The sequence below is a fragment of the Bufo bufo genome, chromosome 4, assembly GCF_905171765.1.
Source record: "Bufo bufo chromosome 4, aBufBuf1.1, whole genome shotgun sequence".
NCBI lineage: Eukaryota > Metazoa > Chordata > Amphibia > Anura > Bufonidae > Bufo > Bufo bufo.
The window spans coordinates 513,762,142-513,779,942 of record NC_053392.1 but is presented as its reverse complement, the minus strand read 5'-3'; positions in this window follow the sequence as shown (position 1 = coordinate 513,779,942).

Below are 17,801 nucleotides of genomic sequence, written 5' to 3'. Positions count from 1 at the left end.
GGGGTGTCCATACATACTCTCACACTGTCCAGTTAAGGTTACCAGTGTCAGGCTGTGTTGGGACACACTTCTTTACCAAGGGGAATAGTAACACCCAAATGCCAATTTATTCATATATTTTTAAGATACAATCAGGTCCATAGATATTGGGACATCGACACAATTCTAACATTTTTGGGTCCATACACTACCACAATGGATTTGAAATGAAACGAACAAGATGTGCTTTAACTGCAGACTGTCAGCTTTAATTTGAGGGTATTTACATCCAAATCAGGTGAACGGTGTAGGTATTACAACAGTTTGCATATGTGCCTCCCACTTGTTAAGGGACCAAAAGTAATGGGACAATTGGCTCCTCAGCTGTTCCGTAGCCAGGTATGTGTTATTCCCTCACTGTCCCAATTACAATGAGCAGATAAAAGGTCCAGAGTTCATTTCAAGTGTGCTATTTGCATTTGGAATCTGTTGCTGTCAACTCTCAAGATGAGATCCAAAGAGCTGTCACTATCAGTGAAGCAAGCCATCATTAGACTGAAAAAACAAAACAAACTCATCAGAAAGATAGCAAAAACATTAGGCGTGGCCAAAACAACTGTTTGGAACATTCTTAAAAAGAAGGAACGCACCGGTGAGCTCAGCAACACCAAAAGACCCGGAAGACCACGGAAAACAACTGTGCTGGATGACCGCAGAATTCTTTCCCTGGTGAAGAAAACACTCTTCACAACAGTTGGCCAGATCAAGAACACTCTCCAGGAGGTAGGTGTATGTGTGTCAAAGTCAACAATCAAGAGAAGACTTCACCAGATTGAATACAGAGGGTTCACCACAAGATGTAAATCATTGGTGATCCTCAAAAACAGGAAGGCCAGATTAGAGTTTGCCAAACGACATCTAAAAAAGCCTTCACAGTTCTGGAACAACATCCTATGGACAGATGAGACCAAGATCAACTTGTACCAGAGTGATGGGAAGAGAAGAGTATGGAGAAGGAAAGGAACTGCTCATGATCCTAAGCATACCACCTCATCAGTGAAGCATGGTGGTGGTAGTGTCATGGTGTGGGCATGTATGGCTGCCAATGGAACTGGTTCTCTTGTATTTATTGATGATGTGACTGCTGACAAAAGCAGCAGGATGAATTCTGAAGTGTTTCGGGCAATATTATCTGCTCATATTCAGCCAAAGCATACTGCAAAAGCAACCAAAGAGTAATTTTAACCACTCGTCCTATGGGTGGATCTCTATTTCTGAATGGACGTTCCAGAACGTCCGTTCAGAAACTGCAGCTGCACGCTAATCGTGCAGCTGCTGATCGTGTTGCCCGCTGTCAGTGACAGCAGGGCAACCCAGAGAGAAGGCAGGGACAGTGCCCAGGCGTCCCTGCCTTCTGGATCGCTGCATACACAGCGCTCACCGAGCGCTGTGTGTGCAGAGCAGGAAGCGCTATGCGGAGAGTGCAGGAGCTGTGTGAGGTCTTTCACAGACCTCGATCAGCCCTGCTCTGAGGCTGTACAGCGCAGAATTATGCTGTACAGCCTCTCTGGGGGGTGTATTTCTCCTGTAACTGGGGCTACTATGTCAGCCCCAGTTACAGGAGAAATCAACAGTGAAAAAAAAAAAGAAAAAGTGAAGTAAATGTCCCCCAGAGGTCTTGTATGACCTTATGGGGGACGAAAAGTGTAAAAGAAAAAAGAAATAAATAAAGGGTTGAAAAAATAAAATAAAAAAAGTTTCACATGTACAGTAAAAAAAAAAAAGTCCCCAAGTAAGGAATAAAAAAAAATGTTAAAAATAAAATAAAATAGACATATTTGGTATTGCCGCGTCCGTAAAAATCAGCTCTATAAAAATATCACATGACCTAACCCCTCGGGTGAACACCGTAAAAAAAAAAAAAACTGTCAAAACAAGCAATTTTTGTCACCTTACATCACAAAAGGTGCAACACCAAGTGATCAAAAATGCGTATGTCCCACAAAATGGTACCAATAAAACCGTCACCTCATCCCGAAAAAAATGAGCCCCTACATAAGAAAATCTCTCAAAAAATAAAAAAAACTATAGCTCTTAGAACATGGAGACACTAAAACATCATTTTTTTTGTTTCAAAAATGCTATTATTGTGTTAAAGTGAAACAAATAAAAAAAAGTATACATATTAGGTATTGCCGCGTCCGTAAAAACCAGCTCTATAAAAATATCACATGAGCTAACCCCTCAGGTGAACACCGTAAAAAAAAAAAAAAAAACTGTGTCAAAACAAGCAATTTTTGTCACCTTGCATCACAAAAGGTGCAACACCAAGTGATCAAAAACGCGTATGTCCCACAAAATGGTACCAATAAAACCGTCACCTCATCCCGCAAAAAATGAGCCCCTACATAAGAAAATCTCTCAAAAAATAAAAAAACTATAGCTCTCAGAACATGGACACATTAAAACATAATTTTTTTGTTTCAAAAATGCTATTATTGTGTAAAACTTTAATAAATGAGAAAAAGTATACATATTAGGTATCGCCACGTCCGTAACAATCTGCTCTATAAAAATGTTACTTGACTGAACCCCTCAGGTGAACGCTGTAAAAATAAATAAATAGAAACTGTGCTAAAACAACCAATTTTTTGGTCACCTTGCCCCATAAAGTGTTATAATGAATGATCAAAAAATCATATGTACCCAAAAATAGTAGCAATTAAACTGGCACCTTATCCCCTAGTTTCCAAAATGGGATCACTTCTTGGGAGTTTCTTCTGTAAGGGTGCATCAGGGGGCTTCAAATGGGACATGGCATCTAAAAACCATGTGGAGTTCCTTTTCTTCTGTGCCCTGCCGTGTGTCCATACAGCAGTTTATGACCACATGTGGGGTGTTTCTGTAAACCGCAGAATCTGGGTAATAAATATTGAGTTTTGTTTGGCTGTTAACCATCGATGTGTTAAAGAAAAAATTTGATTAAAATGGAAAATCTGCCAAAAAAGTGAAATTTAAAAATTTGATCTCCATTTTCCTTTAATTCTTGTGGAACGCCTAAAGGGTTAACAAAGTTTGTAAAATCGGTTTTGAATACCTTGAGGGGTGTAGTTTCTACAATGGGGTCATTTATGGGGGTATCCACTATGTAGGCCCCACAAAGTGACTTCAGACCTGAACTGGTCCTTAAAAAGTGGGTTTTGGCAATTTTCTTAAAAATTTGAAGAATTGCTTCTAAACTTCTAAGCCTTCTAACGTCCTAAAAAAATAAAATGACATTTCCAAAATGATGCCAACATAAAGTAGACATATGGGGAATGTTAAGTAATAAATATTTTCTGAGGTATCACTTTCTGTTTTAAAAGCAGAGAAATTGAAATTTAGAAAATTGCGAATTTTTAAAATTTTTGGGTAAATTTTGGATTTTTTCATAAATAAAGGTGAAATATTTTGACTCAAATTTATGACTATCATGAAGTACAATGTGTCACGAAAAAAACAATCTCTGAATGACTTGGATAAATAAAGCCGTTCCAAAGTTATTACCACATAAAGTGAGATATGTCAGTTTTGCAAAATTAGGCCTGGTCAGGAAGGGGGCAAATGGCCCAGATGTGAAGTGGTTAAGGGAAAGAAGTGGAATGTTATGCAATGGCCAAGTCAATCCCCTGACCTGAATCCGATTGAGCATGCATTTCACTTGCTAAAGACAAAACTGAAGGGAAAATGCCCCAAGAACAAGCAGGAACTGAAGACAGTTGCAGTAGAGGCCTGGCAGAGCATCACCAGGGATGAAACCCAGCGTCTGGTGATGTCTATGCGCTCCAGACTTCCGGCTGTAATTGACTGCAAAGGATTTGCAACCAAGTGAAAGTTTGATTTATGATTATTATTATGTCCCATTACTTTTGGTCCCTTAACAAGTGGGAGGCACATATGCAAACTGTTTTAATTCCTACACCGTTCACCTGATTTGGATATAAATACCCTCAAATTATAGCTGTCAGTCTGCAGTTAAAGCAAATCTTGTTCGTTTTATTTAAAATCCATTGTGGTGGTGTATAGAGCCAAAAATGTTAGAATTGTGTTGATGTCCCAATATTTATGGACCTGACTGTAAATAACAAGATTCACTCATCACAGAGTTCTAAGAAAAGATGCTCCATTGCTATTTCATGGGGAAAACATGTATTTACTAAAACAGACACTTCAGGTGTATCTATTCTAAACAAATCAAAATCATTGAAAATTTTGCCCAAAAAAATCTGTTTTTCAAAGTTTGCTTTGGCCAAATCACTCCTAATGGCACCTGCCATTTCACACATCAGAAGACAGCATGTTAGGGCGGGGATGATATTGAAGGAGGATCACATGGCACCAGGCAGCACCCTGGCAAGTGGGCTTGCCCATAATGCCTTGCAGTCAGCCTCAGCCAATTAGGAGGGACTATACTGATTATACTGACATGCATCATAGGCGCTATATGGCATCCCAACCATGAAATGCAGGTGTCTTCTGGGGTTATACAGAGCTGTGATAGGATGTGTGACGGAGATAGAAAGAAAATAAGTCTTATTGTTAAACCAGGATACAGCTAGTTTAGTGTCAGTGAGTGTTTAGTGAGACAATAGCTAATTAGATTTAATTAATTAAATGGAAGACAAAGGTTTTAGTTAGGGACACGAGAGGAGTCAGTGTAGTGCGTCACTGTGTAACTCAATCAGGCTACCACAATTACAAAAAACTAAATGGCTGCACACCGTTATATATACAAACAATAGAGCTAAGAAATGGGGGTCATTCTAGATAAAAGTGGTACAATACCGACTAGAAATGAGTAATGGAAGCTCTTAGCGCACATATGTGTCGGGCTCATCTACATTGCGTCAAGGTGCTTGGTAGATGGGCCCGACACCTATGTGCGCTAAGAGCTTCCATTACTCATTTATAGTCGGTATTGTACCACTTTTATCTAGAATGACTCCCATTTCTTAGCTCTATTGTTTGTATATATAACGGTGTGCAGCCATTTTGTAATTATGTTTGCTTCATGGATATGCACCTGTGATTCTGAAGGTTCTAGTCTAAATTTTCTTTCAATCAGGCTACCAGTCATTTTTATTGAGTGCGGCAGAAGTATTTAAAGCTATACCACTCAATTGTTTGTTAATTTGTGTTTCCTCCATGGGCAACATATAATTCACAATCACAGACGCAAATCTTTTACAGTATAAATCCTGGTGTTCATAGTATACCACCTGATGCATATTTCTGCATCACACTTACCATGTATTGTATTTGACTCTGTCCAATTGACCTTTTTTTTTTTAAAGATACGTTTCTCAAAAAAGATTCAGTTGATCACAGACTAGGAAATCTAACTTTGGATTGCAAAACACGGCACCTTAATAGGGGGCTAGTTTGATACATCCTTGCTATGAGGACCCCCTTGTCTCTATGTATAGCACTGAGTTTTATCATCACGCACATGTCATATCATTAAAATAGATAGGTTATTTGTAAAATACAGCTCCATAATGACTTGTGTAACAGTTATATTTATAATTAAATATACAAGGCAATGTTATATTTCTGTTTTATATAGCCTGTATATGAGTGTAGACGCAAGCCTCTAATATTGTACATGATTACATTACTACTCTGGCTTTTCCCATAGACTGATTTAGTTTGCAGAAATATCAGTTGGCAACTGTAAAGAAAAAAGTGAACCACATCTAAGTAGGAAAGATCAAAACATCATGGTTTCAACTGCTATTATAAAACAAGATTATCTCCCTGACACTAGATCTTTCAGGAACTGAGCAGCAGTAGGCGTTCTCGTGATAGGATTATAGTGGTATCATCTAAAATAACTCCTCATAATGAATAAATGCCCCATTGCTATCATAAACACACTCTGTAAGACTTTCAAAGTTTCAAATAATTGATGTGCCACGGTCTACTACATCTCCATAGCTCAGTCTGTTTCTGTTTAATTCTGGGATACCTAATTGCAGTGGAACACTTTAACACCGTTAAATTAAAACAAGCTCGGCTACTAGCTTGTTCTTGCCTAGGACCTGGCACAACTTCAAAAAAGTAAAAACCCAAAGCAATCTCAGATGTTAAATTCCTACCAAAATATTCAATGTAACAAAGGCCATGCAACATATCATTATCAGACTGAACTAATGCGGAGAGGGGGAGACTCACGAAACGAGATATTTCATCTGCAAAGTGCTTTAATGGCATTCAGTGTCTATTTGGAATAGTTTTAGCCACATTAAAGCTCAGAGTTTGGAGCCCAGCAAGGAAGTGTTTAAATGAGAATACGGACAAATCAGCATAATTTGATGTTTGTGTATTATTTTACGCCGCGGCGTTTACATTCTCATCACGTGTCCTTAAAAATGGCTTTGAATGATCTCACTTCTTTCCAGCTTTGAAAACGAACTTACGAGTTAGAGGAGGTAAAAAAAACATGTACCTAAATAATGGAGTTTAACTCAGAAGTGACTGGTAAAATGAATCAGCTCTAGTCAGTGGTGCACCTTCCATAGAGGCAGATCCCATGACTGCCATGGGGCACAGGGATGGAGGAGAGTCAGGCGTTAAACTCCTTTTTCTGTTCACAGCATGAAAACACTGCATTTTCTTGCAGAATGCTCTAGAGATTGTTACAGCTTCCATTACAGTCAATGGTAGCTGCATAGTTTTCTTGGCACTGAGCTCCCTCTAGTGGTCGATTTAGGCAGTTTCATAATACACTGAGGGAGTTGTATGGGGAGTTTTAATTATTTATCTCAGTTGTGTGATCTAAAAATATTGAGAAATACATTGTTTTTGAAGCACCTGTTCTACTTTTTCCGACATAGAAGTTGGATAGAGTTAGGCAGGGCTGACTTGTTTACTACAATTTTTAATAACATTTTTTTCTACATACATTTGTCAGAAATCTGGGGGTCGTACACTGCGTTCCATGTTGTCTGGGAGTGTTTGACGCACGCGTACTGGGAAACCTATTGGGGCAGGAGGGCCCATACTAAGTTCTGCTATTGAGCCCTCTGAGATCTGTGTACACCCCTGGCTCTAGTGTCTTAGCTTCACAGACATATTTTGTTTAGCTGACAGTTTTTCTTTCAAGATTAATGTGCTTATGAAAACCGTGTGCGTTACTCCATGAGGCAAGCTTGAAATCCATCAACATTACCATCATAATGACACAATGCTGGGAGAGCAAACGAAATGACAAACAGAATCTAGTTTTCACAGAGACCAGTGTGTGTTAAGGGAAATGGTCTGTAGCAGATTCTGGCCCAGATCCAAAAACTATTCCAGCTTGGTTTTTAACACTGAAAAAAAAAAAAAAATGAAATATAAGGGACGTCGACTTATAGCAAGAAAGCTCCTCTCTGGTAACATTAATCTTCATGTGTTGTGCAAGTGGTAATTTGCCTAATCTGTCATATCAGTGGTGTAATAATGCCTAGTAATATTGTCGATATGAAATATGACACATTCCACCTGCACCTCTCGGGTGGTGATCCCAGTATTTCTGCTGCTGAAACGACACTGACTCTCAGGGGAGAGGCTAGATTATTTTTTATTGCAGGCATTAAACATGTCAGTGTGTAAACATGTATTACCTAAGACTTGGATTTTAGGTTGTTGACACATATGGTCATTTAATCACATTTCTTTTGTCTTAAAGGCTGATACTATTCTTTGCATATTATTATTTTCTAAGCTATTTTTATTTTTTTTTAAAAGATAGAATTGCTTTGAAATTTGAATATTATTACTTATATAGTCAAAAAGAAAATTTACCATTAGTTTACCAAAATTCTGAGATTCTAATTTGGTTGAATCGGCTGTCAAATTCCATACCGTCTGAATAAATTCGTCCAAAGTGCCTCAGTTGCCCTGAAAAGTCATGTATGATACTCTGTGGTCTTCTAGGACTGTAGTATCCAACCCCTTTAATGCCAGGACAGCATTAGTAATGACAAAGTGACAGTGACATATATGGCTATGGGTAATCACATGGTAGCCGGTGGTAACAATCAGTCTGTTCAAAAACACACTGCACTGTCAGATTTTTTTTTTTTACATGAAGTAAATGGTCCAAAAAATATCCCTTTTTGGTGGAAAATACCTACAGGTTCTTCTCAAAAAATTAGCATATTGTGATAAAGTTCATTATTTTCTGTAATGTACTGATAAACATTAGACTTTCATATATTTTAGATTCATTACACACAACTGAAGTAGTTCAACCCTTTTCTTGTTTTAATATTGATGATTTTGGCATACAGCTCATGAAGACACAAAATTCCTATCTCAAAAAATTAGCATATCATGAAAAGGTTCTCTAAACGAGCTATTAACCTAATCATCTGAATCAACTAATTAACTCTAAACACCTGCAAAAGATTCCTGAGGCTTTTAAAAACTCCCAGCCTGGTTCATTACTCAAAACCGCAATCATGGGTAAGACTGCCGACCTGACTGCTGTCCAGAAGGCCATCATTGACACCCTCAAGCAAGAGGGTAAGACACAGAAAGAAATTTCTGAACGAATAGGCTGTTCCCAGAGTGCTGTATCAAGGCACCTCAGTGGGAAGTCTGTGGGAAGGAAAAAGTGTGGCAGAAAACGCTGCACAACGAGAAGAGGTGACCGGACCCTGAGGAAGATTGTGGAGAAGGACCGATTCCAGACCTTGGGGGACCTGCGGAAGCAGTGGACTGAGTCTGGAGTAGAAACATCCAGAGCCACTGTGTACAAGCGTGTGCAGGAAATGGGCTACAGGTGCCGCATTCCCCAGGTCAAGCCACTTTTGAACCAGAAACAGCGGCAGAAGCGCCTGACCTGGGCTACAGAGAAGCAGCACTGGACTGTTGCTCAGTGGTCCAAAGTACTTTTTTCGGATGAAAGCAAATTTTGCATGTCATTCGGAAATCAAGGTGCCAGAGTCTGGAGGAAGACTGGGGAGAGGGAAATGCCAAAATGCCTGAAGTCCAGTGTCAAGTACCCACAGTCAGTGATGGTCTGGGGTGCCATGTCAGCTGCTGGTGTTGGTCCACTGTGTTTTATCAAGGGCAGGGTCAATGCAGCTAGCTATCAGGAGATTTTGGAGCACTTCATGCTTCCATCTGCTGAAAAGCTTTATGGAGATGAAGATTTCATTTTTCAGCACGACCTGGCACCTGCTCACAGTGCCAAAACCACTGGTAAATGGTTTACTGACCATGGTATTACTGTGCTCAATTGGCCTGCCAACTCTCCTGACCTGAACCCCATAGAGAATCTGTGGGATATTGGGAAGAGAAAGTTGAGAGACGCAAGACCCAACACTCTGGATGAGCTTAAGGCCGCTATCGAAGCATCCTGGGCCTCCATAACACCTCAGCAGTGCCACAGGCTGATTGCCTCCATGCCACGCCGCATTGAAGCAGTCATTTCTGCAAAAGAATTCCCGACCAAGTATTGAGTGCATAACTGAACTTAATTATTTGAAGGTTGACTTTTTTTGTATTAAAAACACTTTTCTTTTATTGGTCGGATGAAATATGCTAATTTTTTTAGATAGGAATTTGGGGTTTTCATGAGCTGTATGCCAAAATCATCAATATTAAAACAAGAAAAGGCTTGAACTACTTCAGTTGTGTGTAATGAATCTAAAATATATGAAAGTCTAATGTTTATCAGTACATTACAGAAAATAATTAACTTTATCACAATATGCTAATTTTTTTAGAAGAACCTGTACTTCTCCTGATTTGTAAAATGGTGGCTGCCATTTTGAGTGATGTTCAGGATTCTCAGAAAGTAGAATCTTTTGGGAAATTTGTAACAAATTTCATTGATTCTCTACTTACCATTCATTGATATTGTTAGTTTCTGTGCTTCCATACAAGAGATAAGGCATAGAGCTGTAAATTATACATGGGAGAACAGGGGCAGCTGCAGTTCATGAATATCAGGACTTCAGCCATTGACACCTGCTATAGGGTCATACAATTTAGCCAGTTTTCATATGCAATAATTTAACAGCTATAACTTTTTATTAGTTCAGCTAGCTATGTGATTTCTTTTTGCTGTTTTTATGGGAATAATTCAGATTTCTTTTCATATCATTTATATACAAATAATTGCATTCTTAAAGGGGTTGTCTCATCTCAGACAATGTGGGCATATCGCTATGATATGCCCCCCATTGTCTTATAGGTGTGGGTCCCTTTATTAGGAACATAGCCCCGCAAAGTGGTGGATGGAGGACTCTGGTCCGGCCACCAACAAGCTCTCTCCCCATAGAAGTGAATAGGATTGCACTGTGCATGACCGACCACTGCTCCCATTCATTTCTATGGGCCCCACAGACATAGCTGAGCCAGCACTCGGCTATTTTTGTCGGCCCTATAGAAATGATTGGAGGGCGGCTGCGCATGAGCAGTGCACCCTCCACCTCTTTCGGGGCTCTGTTCTCAATATAGGTGCGGGTCCCACAGGTGGAACATGCACCTATCAGACAATGGGGGCATATCCTAGCTATAAATCCCCATTGTCTGAGATGAGAATAACCCTTTAAGACTTGTGCGACACTAGCAGAACAGTACTCTGGAGCGCTCAAACAATAGTGTGAAACTAGCCTGGGAATTTTTAGGCTTATAAATTAAAATGATAATTTTTTGTTTGTTTGTTTTTGCATTTCAGCTTTTTTTTCTTCGTGATAATTTATTATCCTAAAATAGACATTTTTGCATTCATTGTTGTCTACCATAAATTTTTATGTCCATTTTCTCATAATCGGTTCTTGGCTAGTGGTATTAATGACGAACTTTTTTTGGAGAGGTGCATTATGTTTTTGAGTCGTTTTTAAAACTGTTTTATTTTTTTGAAATTTTTTTTTATGGTCTGTCCCTCAAAGATCAGAAAAGACAATTGGGGGACTTTCATTTTTAACACTACGCTTTTTCATTGTAACTGGGGCTGCATAGTTGCCCCAGCTAATGGATAAATCTGCCCAGTACAAGTGACACTTGTCACTGATAGGGCTGTGCTGTGTCTAGTTATACCCAGTAGCAGCCTAACAGAACAGGCATCTTGGTGACCATTAGTGTTGGGCGCGAATATTAGAATAGCGAATATCAATCGCAAATATCGGCACTTCGAGAATTCGCAAAGATTTAGAATATAGTGATATATATTTGTATTTTCGAATATTCTAGATTTTATTTCATCTGAACCCATGATTCCTCCCTGCTTCTTGCTTGTGGGCAATGAGAAGGCTGCAATATTTTTGTCTGAGCTTAGCAACATCCCTAGCAACCAATAGGAAAGTTGCCTACCCCTTACTATATAAGAACCTCCCCAGCAGCCATTTTCTACAGTTTTTTTTAATTCTGAGAGAGACAGCAGTGTCATTGCTGTGCTCTGTGCTTTCCACTCATTGCATTAGATAGATAGTTAGATAGCTTATATACACTGCTCAAAAAAATAAAGGGAACACAAAAATAACACATCCTAGATCTGAATTAATTAAATATTCTACTGAAATACTTTGTTCTTTACATAGTTGAATGTGCTGACAACAAAATCACACAAAAATTAAAAATGGAAATCAAATTTTTCAACCCATGGAGGTCTGGATTTGGAGTCACACTCAAAATTAAAGTGGAAAAACACACTACAGGCTGATCCAACTTTGATGTAATGTCCTTAAAACAAGTCAAAATGAGGCTCAGTAGTGTGTGTGGCCTTCACGTGCCTGTATGACCTCGCTACAACGCCTGTGCATGCTCCTGATGAGGTGGCGGACGGTCTCCTGAGGGATCTCCTCCCAGACCTGGACTAAAGCATCTGCCAACTCCTGGACAGTCTGTGGTCCAATGTGACGTTGGTGGATAGAGCGAGACATGGTGTCCCAGATGTGCTCAATTGGATTCAGGTCTGGGGAACGGGCGGGCCAGTCCATAGCATCAATGCCTTCGTCTTGCAGGAACTGCTGACACACTTCAGCCACATAAGGTCTAGCATTGTCTTGCATTAGAAGGAACCCAGGGCCAACCGCACCAGCATATGGTCTCACAAGGGGTCTGAGGATCTCATCTCGGTACCTAATGGCAGTCAGGCTACCTCCGGCGAGCACATGGAGGGCTGTGCGGCCCTCCAAAGAAATGCCACCCCACACCATTACTGACCCAATGCCAAACCGGTCATGCTGGAGGATGTTGCAGGCAGCAGAACGTTCTCCACGGCGTCTCCAGACTCTGTCACGTCTGTCACATGTGCTCAGTGTGAACCTGCTTTCATCTGTGAAGAGCACAGGGCGCCAGTGGCAAATTTACCAATCTTGGTGTTCTCTGGCAAATGCCAAACGTCCTGCACGGTGTTGGGCTGTAAGCACAACCCCCACCTGTGGACGTCGGGCCCTCATATCACCCTCATGGAGTCTGTTTCTGACCGTTTGAGCAGACACATGCACATTTGTGGCCTGCTGGAGGTCCTTTTGCAGGGCTCTGGCAGTGCTCCTCCTGTTCCTCCTTGCACAAAGGCGGAGGTAGCGGTCCTGCTGCTGGGTTGTTGCCCTCCTACGGCCTCCTCCACGTCTCCTGATGTACTGGCCTGTCTCCTGGTAGCGCCTCCATGCTCTGGACACTACTCTGACAGACACAGTAAACCTTCTTGCCACAGCTCGCATTGATGTGCCATCCTGGATAAGCTGCACTACCTGAGCCACTTGTGTGGGTTGTAGACTCCGTCTCATGCTACCACTAGAGTGAAAGTACCGCCAGCATTCAAAAGTGACCAAAACATCAGCCAGGAAGCATAGGAACTGAGAAGTGGTCTGTGATCACCACCTGCAGAACCACTTCTTTATTGGGGGTGTCTTGCTAATTGCCTATAATTTCCACCTGTTGTCTATCCTATTTTCACAACAGCATGTGAAATTGATTGTAACTCAGTGTTGCTTCCTAAGTGGACAGTTTGATTTCACAGAAGTGTGATTGACTTGAAGTTACATTGTGTTGTTTAAGTGTTCCCTTAATTTTTTTGAGCAGTGTATATATAATACAGATAGTGGGAGATATTAGGTGTAGGTTATATCCTGATATAGTGTAGCTGTTGCAGTGCAGTGTGTTAGGTAGTGTGATAGGTTCTGCTGTCCATACATACAGGGCCGGCTCCAGGTTCATGTGGGCCCTTGGGTGATAAATCCCAGTGGCACCCTTGAGGCATTTTTTTTACATTTATATGTCACCACAGTGGCCCTCTATTCAGAATAATGACCCCCCCAGTCGCCCCCCATTCATAATAATGACCCCCAGTGGCCCCCACACTGGGGGTTATACTGTTTGGAGAGGGCACTGGGGGTCATTATACTGTATGGTGGTCACTGGGGGTCATTATATTGAATGGGTGCTCTGGGGGTCATTATACTGAATGGAGGGTCATTGGGGATCATTATACTAAATGGGGGGCACTGGGGGTCATTATACTGTGTAAGGGGCCCTCACAGTGTAATGACCCCCCCAGTGGCCCCCTCACATACCTATCATTGCTGGAGCGCAGGGGAGCCGGCTGTCCTGTCATTCACTAACCGCAGCTCATCTCCCTGTGCTCCTTCTCTCCTCCGGCCCGCTGCAGCAGTGAGACGTCACCGCTGGGCCGGGCCTGGAGGAGAGAAGGAGCTGTGCAGTGATGTAGCTAGAACTGACTGGGCCCCACAGCAAATTTTAGTACACCCCCCATTGGTTTCACATCACATTTTTCCTATCGGTTTGATGTATACAAATGTGCAGTACTCCACGTTTTTGTATCCTGAAGATACCAGTAAAAAATGCATATGTTAACGTATTTGTTTTTTTTACAATGGAACTCTATGCTGTACGGACGCCACTGTATGGCATCAGTCTCAGGCATCTGTTATTAATGTATACATTTTTGGTATACTTTAAATGGATGGCAAAAATGGGATGGGAACCCAGCCTTAGTGTCATAATAAGCACCAGTACACAGAGGAGCAGCGGGGCGGAGAGGGGAGGCCGCCATGTATTGACAGAGTGCTGCCTGGTGGTCAGGGATGAGGACTGTGTCTCCCAAGGATCATTTATCTATTGTGAAATACAGGGCACAGTATAATACACTAGAATCTATATAATATAAAGATATTAGCCCTACCCTGGAATAATAATACAATTAGGGGGTCATTTATTAAATAGAAATACATCTGTATTAGGTGTATTTCTGACACAGGTTGTGGCACAAAGGCCCTTAGCACCGCAATCTGCAACTTTTCCCCACTCATGCCAGGTTTAAAAAAGGTGGTGTGGGCAGGGAAAGGGATACTGTTATGGCCATACAGTTATTGGATACCACCGCCATACAGTGACAGGATAACACCTCTGTACAGTGACCGGATAACACCGCCATACAGTGACCGGATAAAAGGATATAAGGGGGCACAGTACAGGGAATGACTAGGGGCACTGCACAGGGTGTGGTAAGAGGGCACAATGCAGGGTATAAGGGGCACAGTACGGGGTGGGGGGCACAGTCACATGACCCTGTGATGTTAGAAGGTCCTTATGGTGAATGTGGTTCAGACTCCACCATAATGAGAGGCAGAGGAGTGAGACAGGAGCCCGGGGCCCTGGATGGACAGGAGGGGTGGTCACAGCAAATAGGTGGAAGGGGCTCTGAGGGGGATTGATACAAGAAGTAGTGGCAGGAGGTCTGTGCAGGGCAGCAATAGGAGATAGGAGGGTGGAACAGGAGCTCTGGATACATGAGGGAGGAAAGGAGACAGCAGGGGCTCCATGAGGATGAGATAGGGCCGTGGCACTGTGCTGGCTCTATACTTATACACATCACTCATTGAGAATTGTGCGTGTGAAAATAGAGATGAGGTGAAAACTGTGTCTGTGTTCTCTCTCAGTGTACCCTGCAGTCTTTAACAGTGGGGGACACACAATTTGGCTGCCCAATCAGTGCTCACCTGGCTAAATTCGGCTCTGTACATGTACTACAGCATGTTCTTTAAACACCTGAACTGTCTGAATATACTGTATAGCAGGTGGTACTTATATGTTCACTAACTTTTCACATAACTTTACATAAATCAATTGTATGCAGAACCATAAGAAACTCTGTAATAGATTTATTAGTGAGATATGTCTAGTTGTCATGTTGTCAGCTCTTCACCTCTCCCCCTTTCTTGCTAATTGCTTTTCACTTTCAAAAATGCCTTAATCCTGTCCTAGACAGGAGCAGCCCCAGAAGAGGCTCATATTACACATGTCAATGCAAGTCAATGAAGAGGGAAGGGGGAGGAGTGAGCAGGAGCACACACAGACAAGCAGACCGCTGTAGCTATTTGGGCTTATATATAAACTTTATTATTCACAACCGTACAGGTCAGTACTTCTCTGTAATGCCTTTCATGATCTTGTGGCTGCTTCTGAGTAAGTAAGAGAAGGTTAGCAAGCAGATTCTCCTCTACTTTCCGTGTGCAGTGTATGGCTAGTCTCCTGCCATCACCTCTGGAATAACAGCAAACTACACATTCAACATGCACATAGGAAAGCTGAAAATGACAGATACAAGTGATACAATGGGCAGAAATAGTGTTATACATTATGTACACACACTGTATTACTGTAAAGATGTATTAATGTAAAAATTATCGAAATTATTGAAAGGTTAGTGGCACCTTAACCATTTAATAAAATGTTAGGGCATTAGTGGCACTTTTAGGAAGCTGCTCAGTTTATAGTTTTTATTGATTACAGGGAATATTCAATGTAGCAGAATATCCTGTGATAAGCTGATTGCCAGGAGACCTTTCTGCAAAAAGAGACTATAATGGTGGAGTGTCCTATTGAATTGAACAGCAAGATCCTCTGTTAAAACAAAATCTATAATACCAGGGAATTGGTAAAACCGGTTTTAGCGCAGCCAACTATAGTACTAAAAACCACTAAGCAAGCATAAGCAGCAGATATACCTGCACTGAAGCCTGGATCACATGTAAGAAATATTATGGAGGTTACAAGATCATCCGATTCTGAAAATTGCATTTCATGTTTTTGAAGATTCTTTTGACCCTTGGCTATCACATTGTCCATTCTGAAAAACATTTCAAAAAGTGTCTATTCATTCTTTGAAAAGTTGATATACTTCAAATGCAAATGTAAAGCCTTTGATAAAGATTGATTATTCATTGAAGGTTATGAATTACACACAGTTGCTTCAATACATTTGTTATGAGAGTTTATTATTTATAATTGCACACTTGAAAATGTTCCTAAAGGGGTTGTCCCACGAAAAATATTCTACAGTTTTCAAACCAGCACCTGGATCTAAATACTTTTGTAATTGCATGTAATTAAAAATGTTGTATAGCTACTTAGTTATTCAATAAAATGTATCTGTATAGTGCCATTAAATTTCTTATCTCTTTGTCGGCTCACTGAGGTGGCCGCACATGCTCAGTTTCATCTTTCAACTGCCTCCTGAGCTGTGATAGGAAGAGCGCGGACACGCCCCCTTAGCTGCAGCAGAAAAGACACTCCTCTTGAGCTGCCAGCTTGATATAAATCTAGCAGAGCAATGAATGGGGAGATCTCTGGATCCATGTGAGGTACAGGGCTGGTTCTAGCTTTGTTAGAAAGAGATTGGCATGTACTATAAGATGTCTGATTTTTATTTTTTACATTAGTCATGGGAGAACCCCTTTAACTATAATCTAATGTGAAGGAAATATTTAACCAGTGATCTAGGCTTTTAAAAATCAGTCAGGTGTTACAGTTTTGATTACTAATCCCATAGGCCTATTTCTGGTTGCTCCAGTCTCTTTCACTGATACAACTGGTATAAGGTATACGTTCCCCCTATCAAAATTATATCACTGTCGTTTGGAACGCTATATTACTGTTAAAACTAATACTTTATTAATTAAACACAAGGGAAGGGAAGGGGAACTACCTATATTAAAATACTAGGACACCATCTAACCAGTGTTCGGTCGATGATTAGGACCTATGGAGCCGCCAATAGCGGTACACGCGGCTATAGATGGGGTCACTAGAAGTGCCGCAACTAGTGCTGTACTGCAGGCTGGATCATGAGGCCATGGGGCCGTGCTGGATCCAATCCACCAGAAGTATGCACTGTGGCGCGGTCAAAGTGCTCTGAACCACTACCAGCTAATAGTGCCCTAAACTAAAGTTAAAATGGACTAATCCATTGATAAACATCTGCCTGCAGAAGCCGACCTCAATGAGAACCATCCGTTCAGGGTGAATCAGATGTCTGAGTGTCGGCTCTGCAGGCACGAATCAAGGGACACTAGGCTAAGCTGGGTGGAACAGAAGGCTTGATTGCAATTGCTCATCAGCTGCAGAGGGCTGAGAACCGCAGACCTCAACTGCAGTGTGAGCACAAAACAAGCAGTATGATCATTGATTTATCACCACACCACGCTCGACGCGTTTCACCATACTCGGCTCGTCAGGAGCATAAAACTGTGGTTATGTGGACAAATGGTCAGAGCTGCTAAGCCTCCGTGACAGAGGCTGCAGCTGTCAATACGAGGTGGCCGCGCCACAGTGCATACTTCTGGTGGATTGGATCCAGCACGGCCCCATGGCCTCATGATCCAGCCTGCAGTACAGCACTAGTTGCGGCACTTCTAGTGACCCCATCTATAGCCGCGTGTACCGCTATTGGCGGCTCCATAGGTCCTAATCATCGACCGAACACTGGTTAGATGGTGTCCTAGTATTTTAATATAGGTAGTTCCCCTTCCCTTCCCTTGTGT